The following is a 15,630-nucleotide window of genomic DNA, read 5'->3' on the forward strand; positions in this document are numbered from 1 at the left end:
TAGTTTATAATGTTACAATCAATTAAGGTTACATACTTAACATAAGAAGAAACAATGAAAAGAAAAGAGTATTTGATTTCTTTTTCTATTTATCCCACTTATGTTTTGTACTTAGATTCCCAAAGGTGTTGAAAATTATTCATATTTGTTTATTAGTAAAGGCTGTGTCCCATATGATGTAGCTCATATTGCTGTATTTCTTTTTCTCAATTTTATCTTCTATGGCTCAGCACTTTATGATTCTAATGTTTGATCGAATATTTCACTTGCTTAAACTAGAATGTAACCTGATAAACAACACCAGAATTCTGACTTAAAGTAGACTATAACCTAATCGTTTCCAATGGCATTCATTTCCTAATTGCTCTAATCGACTACTTCTGTGATTGTATTTTATCTAAATCCTATGTTAAAGGTTTATATTTCATATCTGTTAATGAATAAATAATAAAAGACAGCATCGTTAGTTTTGCCCTCTAATATATTTCATTGCCATTATCCTCCAATCTCTGTCTCTGCAAAGTAATCGAAAGTATATAAAAATACATACATCGTTTTTCTATTTAAGAGTTTAGTATGAAATTACCAATAAAGCTCGACCCCACACGGTCTTGTTTCTAATCTTGGATAAGCTATACGAACGTCATGACACAACTCTACAACTTGCGTCTTTTGTCCTTGACCAGTCTTCCATAGGGAGCTTAAATCATTACAGCTGTGAAAGCTATTAAACAAAAATGTTTGAAACTTGCAATCTTGTTGAAAACATATGACACATTCAAAGTCGCCTTCAGAAAATGTTATTATAATTGGGAGCTTATCCCTTGATATTTTCTATCATTCTGACCATGTAATTACTGATATATCTCCTTTATATACAACTGGCGTGTATTTGCAGATTTCAAATAGTATTGAGTTTACCGACGTTATCTCTCTCTCTCTCTCTCTCTCTGAGTATGTATATTCTAACGATTAAGTAAATATGGTGATGTTCAATCACATAATGCAACTATCCCTTTAGATTTAAAAGTGGAATAATTCAACTCTATTCGTTTACGACGTGAATGTTGCTTTGCACTTAATGCGGGGAAAATATATGTTTAATCATATTTTGTTGAACAATTCATAGACTATAGCAGATGTGATGCCTCATGCATTTTCAATAAATATACGACTTGAAGACATCAATTCTGCAAAATGCATCTCAGTAACTTTTGAGAATTAGCCTTGATAACAATGAAACAATCGATTCTTTTTTCAGTTTTGGCAATGTTATGGATGGTTTCAGTAAGGGCTGATGATTATTGTGGGCTGAAAGTTGGCTATTATGGCTATGCGTGCCCTCAAGCTGAATCAATAGTCAGGTGGACAGTTTTTGAAGCCCTAAAAAGGGACCCTACGTTGGCCCCGTCCATTATAAGGATGCATTTCCATGATTGTTTTGTTAAGATAAGTAGTTTAGTTCAACTTACTTCCACTATGATATAAAATTGGGTTAACTATGATAATATAATTTTTTTCTGATTTGCAGGGTTGTGATGGATCCATTCTTATAGATTCTACACCAGGAAATACAGCAGAGAAAGAATCCCCTGCAAATTTTCCAAGTCTTCGTGGTTTTGAACTGATAGACGAAGTTAAAATGATATTAGAATCAGTTTTTCCTTAAATAGTGTCATGCGCGGACATAATTGCATTTGCTACACGAGATTGCTTCTGTGTAGTTATTGGTTCTGTGTACTCCATTATATGCGGTTTTCCATTAATATGAATACATCTATTCAATATCATGACATTGAGATAAAAGGCGAGCCTTTTTAACATTCTACCTCGAAAACTAAGAATTCTCGTTAACATCTACACAGATGAACATAAATAATAGCATGCACTAAGCATTGACTTAGTGTGCTAGTTTCACACAACACCACCTGCAATATCAGCTTTTCCTTTCTTTTAATTTGATTTATTCAGACCTAACTGTTTCCATGCGCAGGCTTTCTAATAGAAACTTATTATATTAGTTTGTGATGCTTGAGTAAACTTTATGCTCGTGTCTTTGCATTCTACTTTTTTTTTTTTAAAGTTCATTTTTAGAAACTATATGTTAACACATATCTACCATTACAATCGATCTAAAAATTGTAAAATATTTGTTAAGATGTTTTTGTCATAACACTCCACCTACTATTATCATTTTAAAATGGTTCTTACATAAGAATTATATTTTCTATTTCAGGTTGGCAATATTCACTGGGATGTTCCAGCCGGACGCAGAGATGGGAGGATTTCTACCAGTGATTCGATCCCGGGGAACTTACCTCCTCCCTTCTTCAATGTCACAGAGTTGACTGATTTATTTAACCAAAAAGGCCTCTTTCAAGAAGAAATGGTAATTCTATCAGGCAAGTACTATAATATTTAAGAATTTGCAGACGAGTTAGATATCACATAAATATTATATATTAAAATTTGATTTATAAATTAAAAGTATTAAATAATCAAAATTGAGTTAAAAAGAGTAGAACTATTAGATATGCTGAAATGAAAAATATCTCATCTTTTTTCCTTTGCCACAGGTGGTCATTCCATGGGTGTGTCGCATTGCTCTTCATTTAGCGACAGGCTTTACAACTTCAAGAACTCAGGTGTTGCAGACCCTTCATTAGAGCCTCAACTGGTCCAGCAACTGAAGCTTAGCTGTCCAGTTGCACCTCCTCCTGATCCAGTTGTCCCAATGGAAACCTCTACACCATCCACGCTGGACAGTGCTTATTACACGAAGCTTCTCAGAAACAGGGGACTGTTGACATCTGATCATACCTTAATCACAGATCCTGAGACTCTAAAAGTTGTTCAGATTAGTTCGAGGTACCCATCAATGTGGAAGACCAATTTTGCCAAAGCAATGGTGAAAATGGGCACCATAGAAGTACTCACTGGTTCTCAAGGTGAAATCAGGAAAAACTGCCGAATTGTAAATTGAGTCTAAGATCAGTTTATTACTTGTTGGTGAGTGTGATCGTGTGATTTGTAAATGGGCTTTCTGTCAAGATTTACTTTTTCAATAATGTCTCTGTACACACCTCCTTAAATTAGAGAGGTGTGAAACGTGAGGGACGGTAACAATATACAAGGTCAAGCTTCTGAATAGCAAGGAGAGTGCTGTGCCAGTTGGATTGAATAAGCACTTCAAGTGACAGTTTTCGCTCTTTGGAATCGGCCGTAGTCATGGCTATTTTCTACCTTGAGGGGTCAGCTGAGGCAAAGCAATGGTTTGTTTGACCAAAACAAAAAAAAAAACTATGTCTTTCATTATGTATTTATTTATTAATGATTATTACTATTTGGTGAGATTAATTATTCTGCTTAAATTTCAGTAGACTTGAGCACAAGACCTTTCAGATGAGAAGATGAGAGGTTCAAAAATGTTATTTTCTTTTAATGGGTAATGGGTCGAAGTCTTATTATTTATTAATAATTTATTATTATTTGGTGAGATTACCTATTCTCTTTGAAAATCAACTAGACTTGAGCCAAAGAGCTTTCAGATGAAAGGATGAGAGACTCAAATATTTTATTTTTTTAATAGGTAATGGGCCTAGTCTTATTATCAATTAATGATTTTTTATTATTTGGTGAGATTAACTATTCAAATTGAAGTAGGCTTGAGCACAAGACCTCCCAAATGAGAGGCTCATAATTTGCTGTTGTGTTGGCTCATCTTGCCTAATTAAATATTTTACATCAATTATGTTAAAACTTTAAGATTAAAATAATATAGGAAAGATGGTCAATATTGCATAGGCTAACATAATCAATTATTGTCAATAGAAAATTTTGAGTTTAAAAGTTTTTAAAGACATAAACAAAATGATCCTAAAGAGAATCTTCCCAAAAGAAAAAATTTAAAAAAATCACTCTTCCTCTTTATGCTTGTCAAATTAATGAATTTGCTTTGGTAGAATCAATCGTTATGCAATGGGTTTTTTCATCTTCTTTATTTGTATGTATGTATGTATGTATATATACATATATAGACACACACACACACACACACTCACATACATATACATACCTAAACATATACATATATTTATACATGCATACATATACGTGTGTGTGTGTGTGTGAGAGCATGTGTGTCAACAACCACTTTACCACCACACTATACTAAAACTTAAGTTACAACTAATTTTAATAATCTTAAAGAAATTACTACGTCAACTTCTAAATTGTAAAATATGGAACTTATAAAATAATTAAAATTAATTATTTTCAAGGTGATTAGCTATATAAATTAGATTTCATTCTAATTATTTATGTGATTTTTTAATTTTTAACGAGTTAAACTATATTCAATATTATAGTTACACTAAATGATAAATACTTACCACTATATGACACTTGTTTAATTTGGTTTATATTTTTATATAATTTTTATTTTAGTGTTCAATTGTCTTTATTTTTAACGGGCTTAATTTTTGTTGATATTACATTCAAGCTAACCTTATATTCAAAACCGTTTGGGCTAGGTATAATGTTGTAGTAGTAGTGGAAAGCCAACAAAGAAGAATACTGAAATTATTTCTTTGTATTTCAAATGTCACAATATGGCAGTAAAGTGGCGATTGTGTTGTTATGCCCACAAAGGTGAAATCTCCACTAACCTATTATTATCATAGAGAGTTGCACATCTAAATTTTAAATAAAAATATATTATATAAATTTTAATATTTTATATAATTTTATCTATTTGATTTTTTATGATTATTTTTCTTTAGATTTAAAATAATTTAAAATGAAGTGTATTAAAAATGTTCTAACTAATTAATTTTAAATAAATACAATTATTTTAATTTATCTATGAAATAGAGTTTTAAATTAATTTAATTTAATAAATAATTTATATTTTAAATAAAAAAGAATAATATTATAAATACAAAAAATCAAATATGTTTTGATTTATTTTAGTCTCCTTGTAACTTAATTTGATTTATTATTTAGGTTTAATTAATATTAGCTTGAGGGTCCAATTACTTTTAGATTAAGGTTGGATCAAATTTAGTGTTCAATTTGGTTCAGTGCATGATTTCTTATTCAATTTCATTTGTTTTTTCAAGTGGCTTTTATTTTAATTGTTTTATTATGTTTAACTTTTAATAGTTTTTCATTTTATTTTTTTGTATTTTTGGAAAAAGAGGGGTACAAATTTATTAAGATAGAAAGGAATACAACAAGGAGAGCTCAACAAGGAGCTCGATCCTGAGCAACAAGATCATCAAATTCTGGCACCATCTCAAAAGAAAGTTGCCCCCTATCCATAATATTCCAACCCAGATCATGACTAGAAGCCCATTTGGCTAAACAATCAACAACTCTATTCCATTCACAAGGAATATAAGTGAACCTATTGAGTTGAAAAGACATAGAGAAGAGAATAATCTGATTAACAATAGTGGCCAATTGCCAACTAACATCCTCAAGCTCCTGCAAGGAAATCAAGTTCACCACCACTTGACAATCAGACTCACAGATAATCTTACTCCATCCTCGTAGGCAACACTATTCCATAGCATATAAAATAGCCTAAGCTTCCATGTGATTGTTAGTGTAATTACCCTTATGAACTGAGAAAAAGAATTTAACATCACCATAACTACAACAAACCACTCCCCCAATACGAGCAGGGCTTGGATTCCCTCGGGAAGAACCATCGGTGTTAATTTTTAGAACTCCACAAGGAGGAGTAGTCCAATGCCCATCCCAATTTACCTGACCTTTCCTCTGATGTTGAAGCTGCCTGGACAGAGAAGGAAACCTTTGAGCTGTAGCCCCATCCTGGAGATGAAAATTGAGGGGATTGCATTTAGCAAGATCACCAGATCCATACCCCCATCTAGCTCACACTTCACTTGAATAATTTCCTAAAGAGAATGTGAGATTTTCAACCAAAGATGCAAAACACCAAGCTGAACATCATGGAATATTCGATGATTCCTTTCCAACCAGATATGCCAAAGCATGAATGATGGGCCAGCAATCCAACCAGCATGGAGAGGAGAAGACTTGGAGGGAGCACTGCCCAAGCGGGCCCAAAACTCAGGCAAAGAGGAAGCATGCCTACAAGAGCAACCCCAAGCACTCCACCAAAGGTGCCATAGCTGAATAGAATAGGAGCAATGGAGGAACATATGGGAGACAGACTCCTCTCCATTACCACAAAAAACACAATAAGAGGGGCCCTGAAATCCACATTTACAAAGATTATCCCATGTAAGATAGCAGTTGTGAGCCACTAGCCACATGAAAAAATTGCACTTGGACCAAGAAATTTTATTCCAAACTTACTTCCACCAAGGGACCTTAGCATCCCCAAATAATTGTCTAGTTATCTCCTGATACCCAGAAGAGACATGATATTTACTAGACAAGGTACCTCCTCAAGCCAAAACATCTGGACCTAGCAAAGAGGAACACTCTCTAGAGGCCAAAATCTGAGAAAGCTCCTGACGATCCACGTCTATGCCTCTAGGAGGCCAATTAGAAGAATGCTTCCATCTGTAACCAACAATAGGTCCTAATTGATAAGGAGTCTTGTAATGAGCCACTTTATCCTATCCAATGGCATGAAAAGAGTCACAAAGATACTGAAGATGAGGGTACATGGATAAAATGGAAGGGAATCTATCCCAAGCATCAGACCAAAACAAAGCCTCAGAACCTCTTTTACATATCTAGAACAAACCCCTCTTGACTAACATCGCACCCATCTTCAAAGTATGCTAGACCATTGAGCCACGACCTTCAAGAGGAAGTGCATAAACACAACAAGAATCAACACCATGAAAATATTTATGAGTGATAATACGAGCCCAAATTTGATGTTGTCAAGAGCACCATCACCAATAAAGTTTAGTAGCCAATGCTTGACTACTCAAGAGAGTTGATCGAAGACCAAGACCACCCTCTTTTTTAGGCCTACAAATAGTTTCCCAACTAATCAAGCTCCATTTGGTAGTACACAAATTACCACTCCAAAGGAATAGTCAAGAAAGAGCATCAAACTCCTTGAGAAAGTAAAGAGGAGTAACCTAAACCATGCTTCTATAAGTAGGAAGAGCTTGGATAATAGATTGAAGAAGAGTAACCCGAGAAGTAGTAGAAAGCCATCTATGAGTCCAATGATTTACCTTATCCTAAAGCTTGGTAATCAATTTTTTCCAAAAGAGACATGGCTGCCTAGAAATAACAATAGGAATGCCAAGATAAGTCAAAGGAAGTGACCCAATCTGAAACCATAGGATACCAACAATCTTGTGCTGAATAGAATTAGGAGTGTTAAAAAAGTAAATGGAAGATTTGTGCTCATTAACTTTCTAGCTTGAAGTTGCCAAATAAATGTCCAAAGCATGTCGAAAGGCTTCAGCTTCCTTGATCCTAGCAAGACCCGCAAGAGAAAAATCATCAACAAATTGAAGATGGGAAAGAGAAGGTAAGCAATTACCCCACCGCCACCCTTGAATAGAATTCTGGGACACTTGAAACTTAATTAATCTACCCAAGCCTTCAGCCATGATGATGAATAGATATGGGGAGAGAGGATCACCCTGGTAGAGGCTTCTAGAGGCAACAAATAGCTGAGAAGGTTGACCATTAATAAGAACAAAAAAAGAGGTAGAAGTAGCACAACTCATAGTCCAACTCATCCAGTTAGAGCTAAATCCAAAATAAAGAAGAATACTCCTTAGGAAACTCCATTTAACTTTATTGTAGGCCTTAGCCATATCTATCTTAACAAACATTGCTCTCTCCCTTGACATAGCCATAAAGTGAATAGCCTCAGTAGTAATAACCACCCCATCCAAAATTTGTCTTCCAGCAACAAAATCACCTTGTTCTTCTGAGATAATAATGGGAAGCCACTTTTTAATTCTCTCAGCAATCAACTTAGTAACAACTTTATAAACCATATTACATAAGGCAATTGGTCTAAAAAACTCCAATTGATTAGCACCCTCTCTCTTAGGAATAAGAATCAAGAATGTAGAATTCAAAGCTCGAAGCATCTGCTTGCTAAAATAGGATTCCTTAACCACCTCCAACAAATCATGATTAATGATGTCCCAAAATTCCTAAAAGAACTCAAATAGAAAGCCATCAAGACCAAGAGCCTTCCCCTTAGGCATGCCAAAGACCACCTCCTCCAGTTCTTCCAAAGATATTGGACACATGAGATAATCATTCATTTCCTGAGTGATAAGGGAAGGAATACAAGACAAAATAATATTTTCTTCATTATCAGTAGGAGGAGAGTCCTTAGAGAAGAGGGTAGAAAAGTACCAAGTAGCCTCCTAGAACAAAGCTGGAAAGGAATTCAGTTGGATACCTTGAGAATTAACCAAAGAAGAGATATTGCTTTGATTCTGACGAGATTGCACTATTCTATGGAAAAAGACAGTGTTCTGATCACCTTCCTGGAGCCAATCAACTCTAGCCTTTTGCTTCCAAAAAATTTCCTCACAAAGTTCCCATTCTTCTAGAGCTCTAGAAGCAAGGGATTCAACCCTTCCAAGATTCTTTGAGAAACCGCGATCTCTAATGTCCCTTGTGATGATATCAAGATCTTCTTGAGCAAGCCTCTTGATAGAGTGAAGGTTCCCAAAACATTGTCTATTCCATATCTTGAGCTACCTTTTAACATATTGAAGCCTTTTAGAAACTGAGAACATTGTAGTACCGTATGCAAGAGTACCATCTTTCCACCAACATAAAACAAAATCATGAAGAGAGGAGTCACGAAGCCACATCAATTGGAAGTTAAAAGGAGGATACTTTGGAACACAAGCCCCAATAGAAAAAAAATTGATTGGCCAATGATTAGAACCCCTCCAATCAAGGATTTCTGAAGAGAGAGTAAGGGTGACACTAACATAGAAGGAAGAAATAAGAAATCTGTCCAAACATTTTGAGATAGCATCAACTCTAGTCCTTCGATTATTCCAAGTATGGAGACCATTAGAAGGCTTAACATCAGAGAGATGCAAAAGATATATGTGTTGCTAAAGAAGAGCAAAAGAAGGCCCCAATCTAGCCAAACCGCCTTGCTTCTCCTCCAGACCTAAAACTAAATTGAAGTCCCCTACTAACACCTAAGGATGATAAGGGTGACAATTTCTAACATATTGAATATGGCTCCAAAGTTCCTCCTTTCCCACAAGATCAACAGGCACATACACATTAGTAACCGTGATTACCTCTCCTGAATCTAAAGCAGAAGCTACCATAGAGAGAGCTGAGTGAGAAGACACCCATCCAAGGGGAGAAATTTTTTGTGGATCCCAAATTATAGCTAAACCACTAGGACTACCTATTGCCCCAACACATTGGCATTGGCCATGAGACCAAATACTAGAGGCATGTTGGACCATAGACTAAACAAAGAGATTAGTCTCTTGGACACAAAAAAATTAGGACTATGGTCAACCACCAAGTTCTAAATAGCCTTTTTCCTAGGGATGCTATTCAACCCCCTAACATTCCATTAGAGAATAATCACCATTGGGTAGAATTGGGAAAAGGAGCATCCAAAGGTTTTATTGACCCAAACTCAGTCAATATATCTCCTACGAGTTTAATCTTCTCTTGGTCTATTTTGTGCCCACTCCTTAGAGGGGGAGTAAAAGAAACCCGCTTAAAGGGTCTAGGCATCAACCCCAAGGGGAGAGGAGATCCCTTGCCCATACGTGATGGTAGCACATCCTTAACCAAGTTAGCCAGAACAACATCATTATCCTCCAACATCGTAGGTGTCACTAGAGCCTCTAACATAGGAGCTACAGGGACCTTACAGTTCTGATATACCATAATTTGGGATGCCCCACAAGTTTCATTAGGAACAAATCCCTCATCTGGGCAAACTAGATTAGAAGAGATAGGAGGAGGAATACCCTCCTCTAGAACCATACTATCCAGCACCTCAAAGTGATTAAAACCCGAATAAGATAATCTTTCTTTCAAAGGCCTCTTCTGACCACACCCCTTAGCTCATGGGCGAGCTGAGGTAAATACATCCTTATCTTACATTTGAGCCTTACCCTTACATGTAGCATCTTGCAGATTCGTCCCCTTGGTAGTATTAGCCATTTGGGATTGTCATTTCCTTGTAGTATTTGCCAAACCACAAGTATTGCCAGCTAGAGAACCATCCACTCCTTTGGAAGTCAAGTTACGGGGACACTGACACTGTAAATTACCATACTTATGACAAATCCAATAGTAGAAAGGGAGGGATTCATAATCTAACTGTTGCACCCAGGAAGAAGCCCCAAGACAAATTTCCAAAGAATTCGGTAATGGGTTATTCAAATTAATTTCAACACAAATTCTAGCATAAGAAATAATCTTTTTATCGAGGGATTGATGTGCGATCATAGTTGGCTTTCCCAAAAAAGCAACACTTTTCCGGAGGATGTCTTCATGCCAAAATTCTAAGGGAAGGTGAGGCAAGTGAACCCAAACTGGCACTGTTGAAGGGAGATCCTCAGCAAAATTAAATCCTGAATGCCAGACTTTGACAAATAACCCCACATGGTTGTAGAAATAAGGGCCTCCTTCAAAAACATGATCACGATCAGACATGCAAGAGAATACAACAAAAAATAACTATTCCTTGCCAACATAATCTCCATATCGCCTTCCATCTACCATGAGCAGTGGATCCATGTGTCAAGAGTAGATAGGGGAATTTGGATTCCAAGAAATTTGCATATCAAAGCATGCTTGATCCAATATTCAATGTCCTCCATTATAGCCACTAGAGGAATAACCAGAATAGGGAAATCATGGCTACATGAAAAAAAACCATTAACTTTTTTCAACTTGGAGCTCTCCCCTAAATAAAATGATTTAGATCTCATTGCATGCACAATTGGAGAAGAACCATCTGTTCTCACCATTGCAGATGAAATCCTAGGCCCTGCCATGCAAAAAATAAAAACCCCAATCCAAAATTGACTACAGAAGATTTCCAAAAACACCCACGCAAACTATGTCCAACAGCAAACAATCCAAATAGAACAGAAAAAAAACCAGTAAAGATCAAACAATGATTACAGTCTAGGGAAAGAGCCCTAGCCTAGCTAGCACCTAGTGCTTCTCATCACTTCTCCTCCCAACCTTGTTTATATAATTTAGTATGATTTAGTTTTTCATTTTTTATTAGTGTTTTGTTCTCCTGTTTTTTTGCATGTTTCCCTTTAGTTTAGCCTAACCTTGAATTCAATTTCATTTGGTTTAGGCTTAACATAATAATTATTGTGCAATTTGGGCTTTTGGTTTTTTTCCTAGCTTGGTTTAGGATTAGGGTTAGCATTCAATATATTTTAGCTTTACATTATGTTAAAAAATCTTAATTATGGTATGAGAAAGGATTCACTATAATTTTCCTTTATCAAGGGGATTCAATCTACTTCAATGCCAAGGTTGGGTTTAATTTATTTCAATACATGTGTTAGAGTTATGATTTGGTTAGTGTAAAATTATCATTCACTAATCGAGTCAAGGTTTCATTTAGATTAAATACACTTAAAAAATATATAATTACAATAAAAGTTCTTATAAATTTTGATTTAATAGCTCACTCTATTTTGGTTTAGGGTTAGGGTTAGGGTTAGAGTTAGTGTTATGTCAATTCTAGAATTATGTTTTAAATTAGTCTAGAATTTGAGGTAGCATTTAATTTGGTTCGCAATAGTATTTCAATTTACCTTATTGGTAGAGCAAGGCTTCAATTTGATTTTAAGAATCATCTATGTTTTCTACTAAGTACAAAAATAGGTTTCTTGGAGACCTAAAACCCCTTCAATCATTACATTAAGATTTTCAAATAAAGCCTCAAGATAGGATAATGGTAGAAAATCTAATAGCACCAAAATTGTAACAAAAAAACCCAATAAATAAAAACTAGATCAAAACAACAATAAATAGACATGGACATAAATTAGACCCCAAAACTAGAAAGGAAAAAGACAAAATAAGGTAAACCCATCTCTTTAACATCGGTTTCCTTAGCTTTTCTAAACTTACCATTCTCTAAATAATTGTCTTGATATCCATGAGATCTTGATGTTGTTGGCCTACCATATTCTTATTGTTTCTAGAACTTGTACATTTTCTAGGACTAGCAACTTTCCCAAAGGAGTCCCTAACATCTGGACATCTAACAAAATCATTGCACCTAAGTCTTGTTCCATGTTACCAATGACCTTATTGAGGTAATCCATTGAGGAAGATATAATTTCCTAACTACTATTGAGGATATTTTTTATTGTATTTTCCACTTTATCTATTCTTCCCAGTTATCCCTCTATCTTTATGTCCAACCCATTAGCATGATATGCCCCCTAATTAGCAGTGTCTTCTTGAAGTTATTTATGAATGACATCAAACCTCACGCTCAAAGATTTTAAATAAATTTTCTTAATGGAATTAAAATCCCATTTATCAAGCCAAAATGAATATAGGGACATGGCCTAATAGTCTAAAGGATACCCAAAGTTAGTTCTCCTTTATCTTGAAAATTATCCACAAAGGTTTTAATATTTAGTTCATCTGAATCAATGCTCTTGAACATAGGAGTGCACATTTTAACCTCCACATTATCTTTTTCCTTTGATGAAGAAATAAGTTATGGCTTCTTCTTATTCTTCTTGATTCTAACCTTGTCAGCCAAGTTCTAGTGAGAATAGGGTAATCATGATCAATTAAATAATCATAATCAAATAGGATAGTATCTTCCTTCTCATAATCATCATCAACCTTATCCTATACATTCTAATCCTTGATACCACTCTGGGCCAGGAAATAAGCTTTATCCTTAATCTAGGGAGAGGGAGGTGAAGACTTAGAGTTAGTGGGATTAGGGTAGACTTATACACTAATCATCTTCACCATAGATCTATAACACTTCACACTCACCCTTTCCTTCTTTTTAGTCAAAATTCCAACACCATCCTCCATATTACCAGCCTAAAAAGGTCCTCTACACTAGCACCCTCTAACTCTATTTCAAGCTCCTTATCATGAACAACATTTTTTCATTTCTTAGAAATAGGGGATGACTCCATATCCCCTTAAAATTCAATAAATTTGTCCTTTCACTTAGTACACCTAGGATCCTTATAGGGGCCACCCTTCACTAGCACATTAGGATGATTAGGCTTTGGTACACTCTTCCTAATACAATCTCCATACAGAGAATTAGAACCTCATGTACAATGGACCTTCTAGACTTCCTTTTATGCACAATAAAGCTTTGACTCAAAGAAAAAAGAAGATAATATCGGAAAATAAATCTTCTCTTGTGTCTAAAATAATTCTCTAGTATGATATGGTAAGAGTTTTCCCTATCATATCTACCATATAGAATAATATACTCCATTATTGCCACCAAAACTCTAGTCTAGATTAATTTCATGGTATCAACCACACGAAACTCATTTGAGGGCTTAACAATTTTATCAATTTTAGTCTTCCTCTTATGAAATATCTTAACATCTCACTCATATATTTTCCAATCAGTAAAGATAAATCATAACTTTAGGTCTAAGGATGACCACTTCATTAATGACCTCCACTATATGTTACGAACTCATTGCAGCCATAGTCATATCCTCTTTTCATCTTTTCACAAAATTTCTCTTCCTTCCTCTAGTTTTTGTACTTAGATGGCTCCTTGCAACTTAAATCACCTCCCATGTGATATTATTCCTAGAGGCACTACTATAAGAATCAATGCTAAAATTTGTAAAATGCTCAAAGAAAATAAAATAAATTTATCTAATAAACTGTGTCAAAAGTTCCCAAACATGGTAATTAAACCACCTTCCGTAATTTCATAATATGATACATTTTCATTATTATTTATAAGATGTCAAAAATTTACACATATACTATGTGTCTTGTCACAAACAATAAGGGCCTTTAAATTCAATTTTTATTTTTCTATAGTATGTCAAATAATAATGACATTGGATTTTAAAAAGAAGTTGGCAATAGTATTAGAAATAATGTTAACTTCCCTATAATGGTGGGATATAAAAATACTATGAAATTTAATGATTATAGTTTTGGCTTCCATAATTATAATACCAATCATCCATGAAGAGGTTCAATTTTGTCAATATAATTAAGGATGTAATTAGAAGCCCCCTTAATCTAATTTTTTCTCCAATAATGCCTATTACCCAGTATAAGTCTATGAAGAAGACCTATAAATTCAACTATATTTTTATATTGAATCCCCAATAGAAAAAAAACTACCATAATAATATCTCCCTTATCATAGTTAACATTCCCTCAACATGCAAAAACTCTAGGGCTTCTTTTCGCAACCCCATCAAAGATTATCTTTATTTAGATAGAAGTGGGGTTCATTTATAGAGCCTCAACCATTTTCTATTTTTTTCTTGCCTCACTCCTTTGAGAAAAGCCAACACCGCCACCAACTCCAAAATGTAGACACGAATGAATGTTAGTTCAATAATTCTCAATAATGCAATTCTTCTTTTTTACCTACAAGGATAGAATGAGAGATGGAAATTTACCTAAACACCCTATTTTTCCACTAGTACATTAGGCCCCCATTTTTGACCAAATTTTTTAACCAAAGGCTTATTTGGGTTGTTCAATTCATTTTTTTGAAAAAATGGGCCCAATATGGTCAAAATTTTGACCATGGTTAAATTGGTTAAATTCCAACCTTCACAACATAAGATGTGGATAATAAAAAAGGTCACCGCAGTGTTAATTTTTTTTTGTTTTGGCATGCACGTGACTGCAGTGGGAAAGAGTTTGGTGCAGGGTCAACAACAGAGGAGAAAGGAGGTAAGAATCTGGTCATTAGATATCATTCCGAGTTTGTTATCTATCAGACAGTTGCAAAGGCAAGTTCCAAAGCTATTCAATGCCTTTACATTTTCTCTTTCTCTTCTACTCATCATAATTTAAAAAACAAAGCCATTGTTAATTCTTTCAGGTCAAAAAGTTGTTTTATAGATGATGATGTTTCTCATAAAAGATTTTTTAGAAACTCGCTGCAATCAAACTTGGGCCTAAATACACCTCTTTATTGCCCACATCTTATGTCGTGTTTTTTATATGGCTCCAATTTGTGATACAAAAATTATAGTGCATTGTGTTAACCTTAAAACTCTTCTAAAATGGGATAAGAGTTCTCGAATTACCTGCTTGACTAATTTCAGTTCTGCAGAGTGTTCTTAGTTCATTGGACACCTGTATTCTCTCTATAAGGTTTTGTCCATTTTATGGCTCAAATTTTCTCTCATCCATTTGGATCTATGTCCAAATATTAAATTCATACTAATGGATGATAATAGACTTTTTTTTAGCATGCTTCACAAATCTAGAAGTTAGTAAGCACATACTTTACTTGGTAAAAGTCTTGAAATACTGAAACAGTTTTCTATTCCAATGAAGCCTTGAAAGTTTTTGGTTCACTTCTCCTTTATTAATTCTTTAGCTATAATGAAAATTTGAAGTAGATATGACAATCCCATCCTTTTCTTGGTAGGAAAAGACTTGAAAGACAAATTTTTTTTTTTGTAGCAAACC

General features: G+C 34.6%; 1 pseudogene; it reads left to right on the forward strand.

The window, feature by feature from the left end:
• The first annotated feature begins 1,407 nt into the window (after positions 1–1,407).
• On the forward strand, positions 1,408–2,983 carry LOC149560582 (peroxidase 5-like; annotated as a pseudogene).
• The last annotated feature ends 12,647 nt before the right edge of the window (positions 2,984–15,630 follow it).

This window comes from Cupressus sempervirens, chromosome 4 (genome assembly GCF_028749045.1).
Source record: "Cupressus sempervirens isolate cs-2001-9-10 chromosome 4, ASM2874904v1, whole genome shotgun sequence".
Taxonomy (NCBI): Eukaryota; Viridiplantae; Streptophyta; class Pinopsida; order Cupressales; family Cupressaceae; genus Cupressus; species Cupressus sempervirens.